Below are 12,140 nucleotides of genomic sequence, written 5' to 3'. Positions count from 1 at the left end.
TCTTGATTTTATTTTGATGTTAATACAAATGAGTACAAGGGACATGAAAGCAATACTGATCAACAAAGCCAGTTGATACTTTTTAAAAATTTGCTTTAAAGATATTTATGCTGGAAGATCAGGGAAAATAAATTACATTGCTTTTGAGGGTGTCTCTATTCTAGTTGGGCTTTCATTCTTATCTAAATCTTTGTAGAACTCATTTGTGATTATTATTATTCATTGTTCATTGCACAGTCAGCCAAATGTTCAGAGTGGATTTAGCATTCTATCTCTACTATCAAGTCCTTTCCAGGGACCCAGGATACGTAGATGTGAATATTTGGTTGTAAAGGTATTGTAAGCTATTCCAAACGAAGTTGCCTTTTGCACTGACTGAAGGTGATTTTGCAAGGCCAATGGTGCTCAAGTGGTGCTCCTGTTGTTTTGGGATGGCACCCAGGGTGCCTATTTAGTATTGGTTTCCTTTGCCACAGTTGTTTGTTGTTGTTGATCATCATAGTCAGCCAGATATTCAGACTGGGTTTGGCCTTTTTGTCTAACTGTCAAGGCCTTACCAAGGACCTGAGATAGGCAGATCTGGATGTTTGATGGTGTTACAGATATCATCGCAGGATGGAAGCTGTTTCAAGTAAAGCCTCCTTCTGCAATTGACTGATGGCAAATTTGTCAATGCTGATGGTATTCACAAGTGGTGCTCCAGTTGTTTTGGGAGCACCCAAAGTACCTACCGTGTTTCCCTGAAAATAAGACCCAGTCTTATTTTTTCTTAGGCACTGAAATAAGCACTCGGGCTTATTTTCAGAGGAATTTTATTTTTTTCACTGGCACCGCTGCTCGCAGCCGCCCTGCTGGGCTGCTCCTACTTGGTGTGGGGAAAGTCGTCCCAGATCTATGACCTCTGGAGCATCTTCCCTGCTGCCAGTGGAGCCGCACCACCCATATCGCCTAGCACAGTCGGCACAAGTGTATCAGCACCAAGTAGACCTGCAATAAGTGGCTCAACAGCCCAAAGGCAGTGGCAGGTGAGGCAGCATGGCTCCACCATGACTGCTGGCAAAGGGGCCCTGGCAAGCTGGTGGTGGGAGGGCACTCTGGAGGTTGTAGATCTGGGCTGACTCACCCTGCGCCAGGAAGGAGCAGCCCAGCAGAGTGGCTGAAAGCAGCACTGTCAGGAGGGCAAAGAGCTCCTGCAAGGCCAGAAGCAGCATGGGTGGTCGCTCATGCCAGTTGCTTCAAGCAAGTGGCAAGACATCAAAAGTGAAAAGTGGGACTCGGCTTGTTCCCAAAATGTGCTTTCAGCAGCTGCCTGAAATGCGCTTGCAGAGGCTGGTGAACACAGAGTGGGCGGTCCTGTGCCTTTGCCTCCACCTGCTGTTGGTGCCGTCCCGGCATGTTTTGGAACGGAGATAAAAATAAATCCTGCAGTCCCACACCACTGCCATGCAAACCCAAGCATGGACAATATGCTTTTCCCTTCCAAAACAAGCCTTCTCCCTTCCAAAACAAGCCAGGATGTAATCTGAATAACACCCAGCTTGACCAGCTGTTGAAATACCTCCCGGCTCTTTCCCGAAGGGAGGGTGGCTCTTCTCTACATTTAGCCACCTTCCACAGTGTAAGGGACAGTGGGTGAGTCCTGCTTTTCATTTTTGATAGACTCACCACTTGCTTGCAGAAACTGGGACCACTGCAGGCAGCACAGGCAGCAGGTGGAGGCTTGCTTCTCCCCCCACTTTTTTCTCCTCTACTTCAGCTCAGCCTAGCTCACCATCTAGCAGCTAAGGATGAGGGGCGCACCTGCCTCTCCACAAAGCCTGTCAGGAGACATGGAATACAAATCAAAACAAAGTGCCGCAACTCTGGGCGCCCTTTCCATTTGTTCCCCACTCCTCTCTCTCTCACCCCCTCTCCCTCCCTGGGAATTGTGTGGGAGAGGGGCAAGCCATCAAGGGGACACTGGCAAGACACTCTTGGGAAAAGGGTTCTTCCTTTTTGCCTTTCCCTTCCCGAGGCAACGCGGGACTGGAGCCGCGCTGGCGGTAGCAACTCCTGACTCAGAGGGCCTCCGAGGGGAGGGGAGCCTCCGAGGGGAGGGGAAGGAGGAGAGGAGGGGGGAAAGGGGGGGCGATTCCCAAAAAATCTTGTGCTGACCCGGCCCTTCTGTCAAATTTTAAAAGTCAATGCGGCCCCCAAGCCAAAAAGTTTGCCCACCCCTGCACTAGCCACATGCTGCGGTGGCCATGCACACCATCCACCCCCACTGAAAAGGCTCTGAATTAGGGCTTACTTGGGGGTAGGGCTTATATTATGAGCAGCATGAAAAATCATGCTGGGTCTTATTTTGGGGGTAGGTCATATTTTCAGGGAAACAGTATTACTACTGATACTACCCTTGCTTGCCTTTGCCATAGTAGTTCTATTTCTATATGTAGGTTTTTGCATTTTGTTATCTTCTCCAGCTCTTTCTCTTCTATTCTGCTATCTCCAGGCACTGCCACATCCACTATCCAGACTTTTTTGTTTTTCGAATGGACAATTGTTAAGTCTGGGATGTTATGTGGCAGTGCCTGTCTGTTTAAATTCTAAAGTCCCACAACAATTTAACTTAATTTTCTATTACTTTCTCTATTTTATGGTCCCACCAGTTCTTCCTTGCAGGCAAATGATATTTCTTGCAGATCTTCCAATACACCATTGTTGCTACTTTGTCATGATCCTGCTTGTAGAAGGTCTGTACAATCTTCTTGCAGCAGCTTATCAAATGGTCCACTGTTTCCTCAGATTCTTTGCATAGGTGGCACTTACTGTCTGTTGCCATCTTCTCAATTCTGTCTTTGTATGCATTGGTCCTTAAGGCTTAGTCTTATGTAGTCAGAATTAGTCCCTCAATCTCTTTATTTAACTTTTCTGCTCTTAAGTCATTGCCAGGTTTTGTTGTTATTTACTTTCCCTCTATTTTGTTATTATCTACTTTCCCTCTATTTTTTTTAAATGCAATGGCCATGTAGTGCTTTGTCTTCCAATGTTTTAATTCTCTTATTAATTTGATCTTTCTTATAGGCCAGTTTGGTCTCTCCAAGTAGTCAGTAAACCTTCCTGGCATACTAACGTCAGTGCATCTTCTTCATTGTTCTTCAGATATTCTTTCAAAGTCTTTTTTTTTCTTCAACCATCTGATATACTAGCAACACTCCACGCCCACCTATTTGCCTTGGTATGTAGAGTCTATCAATGTCACTGTGAGGATGACACGATTCATTCAATTCAATTCATAGTCTGGGATTGGTAAAAACTTAATAGTTCAAGTCCAAACCAAGAACCTAAGGGCTGTCAAGGTAATGTCTGTGTATATAGGCAGTTCCCAGTAAGATGTTTTTTTTTGCAAAGTCAAAATATTAAGTTTAATTAGTTCAAAATTTCCATTAATCTAGGCAATCTTTGGATATTGCTCAAAGTCAGGGGTGTCAAACTCACAGCCCGTGGACCAAATTCAGCTCATGATGTGGTTAGATCTGGCCCATGAGGCCACCTAGAGACAGTGAAGGACCAGCTTGTGATACCTCGGCTTTGGCCAGGTGCTGATCTACAAAATGGTGGCAGCCATTCAGGTTGAAACACGATAAGCCTTTTATCTGCAGGGCTGCCTTGAAGCCAGTGAGGAGCCAACCCCACCCCACCCCCTAGCCACACGAATTGGAGGTGGCAAGCGCATGGGGCCTGTCATCCCTGGCTGACTGCATTCTGAGTGCTTCCCTTTCACCCAGGATGCTGGCCCCTGCACACTCACTGCCTCCTGTGCACATGCCCGGGGGCGGGGCCAAAGTGGCAGGGGCAGTTCCTCGCTGACTCCAGGGTAGTCACACAGATCTAAAACTGACTGCATTCCAGCTCGGATGGTCACTAGCAAGTGGAGTGTCACATCCACCACCAGAGCTTCCATGGTCTGCTCATTGGCCCAGCCATGAGTGCTTCCCTTTCCTCGAGACCGCCCCGGCTGCCAGCAGCACTACCAACCTCTACCCCTCCCCTTGTCCCTTCCTGAGTGAAGATGGGAATGAGAAGGGAGGAAGGGAGGGAGGGATATGGGAATGAGGAGGAGGGAGGCAGGGAAGGACAGAGGGAGGGAAATGGGAAGGAAAGGAGGGAGATTGGAATGAGAGGGAGAGAGGGTCTGAGGGAAAGTCCTGCCTTAGCACTTGGCCACCACCATCCCTGCTGCCCTTTCACTGCCCATCCCTGCTGCCCTTGCCCCCTTCTCCTGGCGGTCCCCATCCTATCGCTAAGGATGCTTTGGTTACAAAGCCAGGTGTCCTCACATGGAGAGGGAATGGGCCTCCCTCTGACCCACACACTTTGCCCTCCTGCACCCACCATGAGCAACCTGACCAAGGAGAGCAAGCACAGTAGTAGCAGCCTCAAGAAGGTAAGCACAGCTGGGCACCTGTAAAAGAAGAGGGCTGGGCAGGATTGGGCTGCAGGTCCAGGAAGCAAAGAACTTGTGGGCCACCAAATTGTCCCCACATTGAGTTAGCTGGTGCAACTTTTTGTGTCCAAACCCAGCTGTCCTGAGTCAGCCATGCCTAGTGGGCACTGTCGAGTTGACCATAGCTAGCCAGCCACACCCAGCTAGTCACGGCAACCCAGTTACTGGCCCTTTGAGGGCAACCATATTGCTGATGTGGCCCTTAATGAAATTGAGTTTGACATCCCTACTCTAGTGCTCCTATTACTATTGGCACAATAGCGATTTCTTCCTTCACAATCACTCAATTTCAATTTGCAGATCGCAGTATTTTGTTATTTTCTCTAGTTCTTTCTCTTCAGTTCATGTAAAACCTAATATAAAATAATCTTATTCGTCAAGTAGTAACTAAATTAGTAGAGCAGTGAACTACTGTGGAAATAATATACTTAGACTGCAGCAAGGCATTTACAAAATGGACTACAACCTAATTCTTGATAAGTTAGAAAAAAATGGGATTACCATCAGTAACTGGCTGACAAACCATAATGAGTAGTCCTTAATGGTACTACATCTACAAGGAAGGAAGGAAGCAATGTGGTACCAAGGCCCAGAATTCTTCAATATCTTCATATATGACTTGGATAAGGGAATAGAAGGGGAACTTACCAAATTTGCAGATGATACTAAGCTGGCAGGAATAGACAATACCCTAGATGATAGGCTCAAGATCCAGATGGATCTTGACAGACTTGAACACTGGGCCCTATCTAACAAAATGAAATTCAATGTAGAGAAAAGTAAAGTCTTACACTTAGGCAAGAAAAACCAAAAGTACACATATAGACTGGGTAAAACCAAGCTTAATAGCAGAAACTGTGAGAGGGATCTTGGAGTCTTAGTGGACAACCAATTAAATGTGCAGCGGCAGCCAAAAAACCAATGCAATAAGTTGTGTTAACAGAAGGATACAATCACGATCAAGGGAGGTACTAGTATCACTCTATAAAGCCTTAGAGTACTGCATCCAGTTTTGGTCACCACACTATAAAAAAGAGTGCAGAGAAGAGCAACCAAGATGATTAGGGTACTGGAGGCTAAAACATACGATGAATGGTTGTGGGAACTGGGCATGGCTAGTCTAGTGAAGAGAAGGACCAGGGAAGATGTGATAGTAGTGTTCCAGTATTTGAGGGGCTGCCACAGAGAGGAGAGGGTCAAGCTATTTTCCAAGGCACCTGAAAGCCAGACAAGGAATAATGGATGGAAACTGAACAAGGAGAGATTCAACCTAGAAATAAGGATAAATTTTCTGACATTGAGAGCAATTAACCAATGGAAAAGCTTGCCTTCAGAAGTTGAGGGAGCTTCATCACTGGAAACTTTCAAGAAGAGACTGCCACCTGACAGATATGGAGGGTCTCCTGCTTGGGCGGGGGTTGGACTAGATGACCTACAAGGTCTCTTCCAACTCTGTTAATCTGTAACTGTTATTGCTGTGATGACCCAGGGCAAGGCAACACAGTCAGCTGATAGCTCCAAGCACCCCTTTATTGCTCCAACTTTCCCCCAAACACTCCCATGTTTATGGTAAGTCCCAGAGCAAAGAGCTCACACATACACACACACTTCCAGCAGCCTCTGGCTATGAATAGTCCAGTAAAATGCTGTTAGCACAACAGCTCCAAGGCAAGAAGTCCAGCGGGGCTAGGAAACCAGTCAAGGAGTCCAACGAAGCAAAGGAACAAGTCAAGGAATCCAGGAAGCAAAGGAACAAGGCAATTATAAGGCAATAAGTCCAGCAAACTTCAGATATCAGCAACAGCACACTGAAGTTCATGAATTCAGCATTTGTTGATGAAACAAAACAAACGCCCCTCCCCACAGCATCTCCTTAAGTTTCAATCCCCACGTGTGCCTTGTGAAAAGAGGGGCAGAGCACTTTCCTCCTGAGTCATCAGGTCAACCTGTGCAGTTCCCGCCTCCTCTCCACTCTCCGTGCTAGGGGATCAGGAGGGGGTGGTGCTTGCTCATCACCTGAGCTCTATCGCTCCTCATCTCCACTGCCTGCTCTTCCCCCTCTCTCTCAGTTGTCCTACCCCCATTCTGCCCTGCTGGCAAGCTGTCCCAAGCCAGAGGGACCCAGAACTGCCTCGTCCTGCTCCTCCCCATGTTCCTCCAAAGCCAATGAAGCTGCCCCCTTGACCTCCTTGGAAGATTCCTCATTTGATTTCAATTTCACCAAGTTCTTTTCCACAGACCATCAACTTAGTTTGCTATAGCTTCATGGAACTCCAGGAATTTCTGGATGTTGCTGCAAATTCCAAAAATATCTAAGCATTTCTCAATCCAGCTGTGTGGAACAGAATCAAATGCTTTCTTCATGGCCCAGGCCATGAACAAATTTGTTTGTCTTTTCTTGTAAAAATCAATAGTTGGTCTTCAGTTCCTTTTGAATTTTTGCACTACCCTTTCTGTTCTACAGGTAAGAAATCCTTGTTTTCTAAATATCCATAAATTTGGCTTGCAATAATGCCTGTAAGTAATTTGTATTTGTATGTTGTTGGCAGGCAAGTGATTGGACTGTAATTTTCAGGTTTATTTCCCCTTTCTACATCCTTCTGAATCAAAACATTTCTTCTAGTTGTTAGCCATTTTTCACCTTCTGGACCTTCCATACCTGATTCATTTGGTTTACTAATCTTGCATGCAAGCTTGTTAGTGATTTCAACCAGAATCCATATTATCTCTTTTATTCATTAAACATGAAACTCAGTCAACTGAACATTTTAAAATGTATCATAAATATCATTGACTGGCTCTGATGGTTGATACAGGTTGCTGCCAGCATCCTAGGTATCAACCAAGTATCTTCTTAAAGTGTAGTGTAGTCTTTTGCAGCTCTGCTGCGCTACAACAGGAAGCTGCAACTTCATAATCTATTTTGCAAAGTTCTTGGACATGGTACCAAGTGCCCTGATGACAATGGATATCACTATTACATGTTTCATCCATAATCACGTAGTTTTGTTGGCCAGGTTGCAATATTTCATGATTTTTTTCCAGTTTTTTTTTTCTTTGACTCTGGCATCTCCTGGTACAGTGATATCAATAAATTGTACATTTCGGTTTTTGACAACTGTGATATCTGGTGTGTTGTGCTCCAAATGATGATCCGTTTGTATTCGAAAGTATTATTATTACCATCATCATCATTCATTCATTCATTGTACAATCAGCCAGATGTTCGGACTCAATTTGGCACTTTGCCTACCTACTAGGTTTCCAAGGATATGGGGAAAGCAGACACAGATGTTTGACGGTATTACATACACTGCTCAAAAAAATAAGGGAACACTTAAACAACAGAATGTAACTCCAAGTCAATCACACTTCTGTGAAATCAAATTGTCCACTTAGGTAACAACACTGATTGACCATCAAAATTTCACATGCTGTTGTGCAAATGGAATAGACAACAGATGGAAAGCATAGGCAGTTAGTAAGACATCTCCAATAAAGGAGTGGTTCTGCAGGTGGTGACCACAGACCACTTCTCAGTTCCTATGCTTTCTGGCTGATGGTTTGGTCACTTTTGAATGCTGGTGGTGCTTTCACTCTAGTGGTAGCATGAGACGGACAACCCACACAAGTGGCTCAGGTAGTGCAGCTCATCCAGGATGGCACATCAATGCGAGCTGTGGCAAGAAGGTTTGCTGTGTCTGTCAGCATAGTGTCCAGAGCATGGAGGCGCTACCAGGAGACAGGCCACTACATCAGGAGATGTGGAGGAGGCCGTAGGAGGGCAACAACCCAGCATCAGGACCGCTACCTCCGCCTTTGTGCAAGGAGGGACAGGAGCACTGCCAGAGCCCTGCAAAATGACCTCCAGCGGGCCACAAATGTGCATGTGGCTGCTCAAACGGTCAGCAACAGACTCCATGAGGGTGGTATGAGGGCCCGATGTCCACAGGTAGGGGTTGTGCTTACAGCCCAACACCGTGCAGGACATTTGGCATTTGCCAGAGAACACCAAGATTGGCAAATTCGCCATTGGCGCCCTGTGCTCTTCACAGATGAAAGCAGGTTCACACTGAGCACATGTGACAGACATGACAGGGTCTGGGGACGCCGTGGAGAACGTTCTGCTGCCTGCAACATCCTCTAGCATGACTGGTTTGGCAGTGGCTCAGTAATGGTGTGGGGTGGCATTTCTTTTTTTTTTTTTTTAAATAAATTTTATTAAATTTACAATTAAAAACATATCGACATTACATACACAAAAGGGAAAAAAACAAAAAAAGAACACTCGGTCTTACAAACTGGAAAGAAAAAAGAAGAAGAGATGTAAAAGAAAGAAAGAAACAAAGGAAGAGAAAGAGAAAAAAGAAAAAAAAAGATGCGTTTAAAAACAGACAATATCCTTTTTGACAGTCTGCAAGATCCAATTCTCCTACCTTAATTTGAATACACACATATTGCAATTCCTTTCTTTTTATGTTTGTCTGCTGGTGCTGTAAAAAGTTTTCCAAGTTTCGGGCAAATTAAATATCTTTCATCCTTTTTCCTAATGTGTGTTTCTTGTAGGCATATTATGTTGGCGTTTTGTCTAATTAATTTAGTTAATATCCTTTTCCTTTTAGATGTTGAATTTAAACCATTTATATTAATGGAGAGGAGTTTCTTTCCTATCTCCATTTATCTAGGTCTGTTTAGTTTTTTGTCTAGTGGTGATTCGGTTTTCTTCTTGCTGTTGTGAGATTGGTTCTTCTCTCCCTGGTTGTGGTTTGTCGTTCCCTAAATTTTGAGGAAGTCCTTCTTTTTGGTTTCTATGGCGATTACGATCATCCTGTGGTTTCCTTTTAGTTTCCTCCTTGGTGTATTGGTTATCCATGCCTATTAGCTGATCATGAAAGTCTTGGGCCTGTTCTATAGAATCTATTTTGATTTTTCTCTCTTTCCAAGTTATTAACATCCCTTCCGGGATTAACCATTTAAAAGGAATTTCTTTTTTATTTAAATAATTGGCCAAGAATTTATAATCCTGTCTTATGACCCTCACTTTCCTTGGGATTTGTTTTAGGATCGTAATCTCTTTACCTCTATATGTTATTGTTTCTTCTCTGGACCTTTTAAGAATTAGGTCTCTCACACACCTCCTTGTGAAACGAATATGAATTTCTCTTGGGCAGTTATGGCGTCTAGCATAACTTGTGCTGACCCTATACACCTCGTCAAATTCTTTGATTAGATCGTCTTTTTCTTTCCCTAACCATTCAGGCCAATAGTTCTGCCATTAATTGTTCTAGTTCTTCATTTTTCGCTTCTACCACATTTTGAAACCTTAAATATGCCGCTGCTTTATCCATTTCGAGGTGGACGAGGGAGTCTTCGGTTTCTCTAGTTACATTTCTAAATTCCTCCTCTATCCTTTCAAAGTTTGTCTCCATCCGTTCTGTCCTACTCTCTATTTCTCTTATCTTAACTTCGTTTTCTCCATAGCCTGTTGCAAGGACCCTATCTTATCCTCCACCTTAAGTAAATCTGCTTTCATTTCCACTTTAAGCTTTCCCATCTCATCTTTTAATTCGCTAATATCCGCTCTGGTTTCTTTGTGATTCTTAATCATTATTTCTTGCATCTTGGATATTGCTTCTTGCAAGGATAGTAGGGTAGCTTGTATATTAACGTTAGAGACATTGGACTGTTTTTCCCCTATTAGAAATTCTTCAATGGTTTTTTGGATTGTTGGTGAAGCAGAAGTTAAAGTAGTTGTTAGGGTCGGGGTGGTCTTCCTTCCCGATTTCAAAGCCATAGTTGTCGTGGAGGTCATCTCTCTTAATATTTGTTTTTGTTGTTGCACTATATTGGATATATTGTCCCAGATCACCATTCAGTGTTTAACTCCTAAAATAAAAATTCTATTCTAATACTTCAATCAAATATATAGATAGGCAGTCTGTACACCTATATTATAAAATGTTATCTAATAATATAATAATCTTTATAATTAATTTATATATTGAATATCAATATTAATCACCAATAATACATCAAATCCAACCCAGTTACTTCTTTAAGAATTAATCTTAAGTATTCTAAATAATCTAAATCAACACTATTTTTCACTCTTTGTTGTTACTATTTAAGACAATCAAATCAATTGTCACTGAAATCTATAAGGACAATATACCTTTTTTTTTCCTCCTTTTGAGTAGGTAAATTTATCAGGCTTTTTAAGGGGTTAAGATAGGAAGGAGAAAGACTGAAACAATGGGGGAAGAGAAGAGGGAAAAGTTTACCTTGATTTGAGGCAGTCAATAAGCAAGGGGCTAGAGGTTCAAATTGTAAAAAATAGTGCCCAAATGGTAATATTAAAGTATTACCAAATAGAAATTCCAACAAATAAAGAAATGTGATAAGAGAAAAAATATAAAATAAACTTTATAGTCAGTCTTCAAGCTAAAGGTTTAAGTTTTGAGTTTCTTCCCAGCACTCCGGGGAGCGAATGGTATAATGTGCTGATTAATCGCAATAAGAAGTCAATCCTTCCCAGCCTTCTGTTGGTCTCTTCTTCCTTCTTCCTCTTCCTTCTTTCCCCTTCCCGGTTTTGAGTTCAATGTGCAAATCTCCTTCACCTATTATTCCCTCCAAAATCCAATAGTCATCTCTTCTTGGTCGCTTAACAATCTGTCCTCCCAGCTGTATTAAATAAAGCCAATAATCCTATTGAGCTCAATTCAGAGAATTAATAAGTCACTTTCAGTGCCGCATTTTTCCTCCTCTGTCACCTCCTTCCTCTCAAATATTGTCAAAAAGTTAATCCCAAATGCCAAATCACTCACAAATTCAAGTCTCCAATCTCCTGGTTTCTGATGTTCTTCCTCTCTCCCCAGGGGTTTCCCTTTCAAAAGCTGTAATCCACACTTTCGTTCTAACGAGCCTTTCTGCTCGTGATTGTCACACTTCCGCTTTTCAAGCTGCTTTTCTGGCCGCTTTTCTCTCCTGCTTCCACAAAGTGCTACTCACAACCAGGAAGATAAATCTCTCACCCCACTGTCATTCTTCAATCTTCAATCTTCAATATTGTATTAAGCTCTTTCAACACCTTTTCCTGCTCCGATCTTGCAGGCTGTCACTATCTTGCTTAGTCACCTCAGTGGCAGATCGGACTTTGGAGCCGCCATAAACTGGCAACTAGCTCTTCCACGCTGGGCTCAGGAGCTCTTCTCTTCGTTACCAGGGGGTTGCCTACCCCCACCCTGTAACTCGAGATTCTCCTATACTGACACGAACCTCTCCGGGGTTTGTGTATCCCCTGGGGATCGCTCCAGACGCTAGAGAAGGTAACAGAAAACCACAGCAGTCTTCTCCACCTCTGCACGTCCCTGTCCTGCCACAGGGTTTTTTGGGGTGGCATTTCTTTAGGGGGCCGCACAGCCCTCCATGTGCTCACCCCGAGGTAGCCTGACTGCCATTAGGTACCGAGATGAGATCCTCAGACCCCTTGTGAGACCATATGCTGGTGCGGTTGGCCCTGGGTTCCTCCTAATGCACGACAATGCTAGACCTCATGTGGCTGGAGTGTGTCAGCAGTTCCTGCAAGACGAAGGCATTGATGCTATGGACTGGCCCGCCCGATCCCCAGACCTGAATCCAATTGAGCACATCTGGG

General features: G+C 43.9%; 1 protein-coding gene across 6 annotated transcripts in view; it reads right to left on the bottom strand.

The window, feature by feature from the left end:
* The window catches only part of PCDH1 (protocadherin 1), a 291,570-nt gene that overhangs the window by 265,744 nt on the left and 13,686 nt on the right, over positions 1-12,140 (bottom strand). The gene's annotated exons all lie outside the window — the stretch shown is intronic.

Source organism: Notechis scutatus, chromosome 3 (assembly GCF_049901735.1).
Source record: "Notechis scutatus isolate UNSWTSFEM ecotype Mainland chromosome 3, rNotScu1.2, whole genome shotgun sequence".
Classification (NCBI taxonomy): Eukaryota; Metazoa; Chordata; class Lepidosauria; order Squamata; family Elapidae; genus Notechis; species Notechis scutatus.
The sequence above is the reverse complement of the archived record's forward strand: the minus strand, read 5'-3'. Positions and strand labels throughout refer to the sequence as shown.